The sequence below is a fragment of the Haliaeetus leucocephalus genome, unplaced genomic scaffold (genome assembly GCF_000737465.1).
Source record: "Haliaeetus leucocephalus isolate CR32 unplaced genomic scaffold, Haliaeetus_leucocephalus-4.0 Scaffold295, whole genome shotgun sequence".
NCBI lineage: Eukaryota > Metazoa > Chordata > Aves > Accipitriformes > Accipitridae > Haliaeetus > Haliaeetus leucocephalus.
This window is the reverse complement of record NW_010972731.1, coordinates 2,008,592-2,008,878: the sequence shown is the minus strand read 5'-3', so window position 1 is coordinate 2,008,878 and position 287 is coordinate 2,008,592.

The following is a 287-nucleotide window of genomic DNA, read 5'->3' as shown; positions in this document are numbered from 1 at the left end:
CCGGCGCCGCCGTCCCGCTGCCCCCGCAGGCCACACCGCCCGCCCGCGGGCAAGCGCGACGTCACGGCGGCGCGACGTCACCACGCACCGCCCTGCGGGCATGCCGCCCTTCCACCCCCCCACCTCCCCCGCGCCGATTGGGTCCAGCCGCGCACGCGCCCCTGGGTGGCGCCGGCTTTCCCGCCGTCCCGCGCGCAGCCAGTAGGCGGGGCTCTTCAGCCAGGCGCGTGCGCGGCGGCAAAGCGACGCGGGAAGCCGGCATCGCCCCGCCCGGGGGGGGGGGGGGG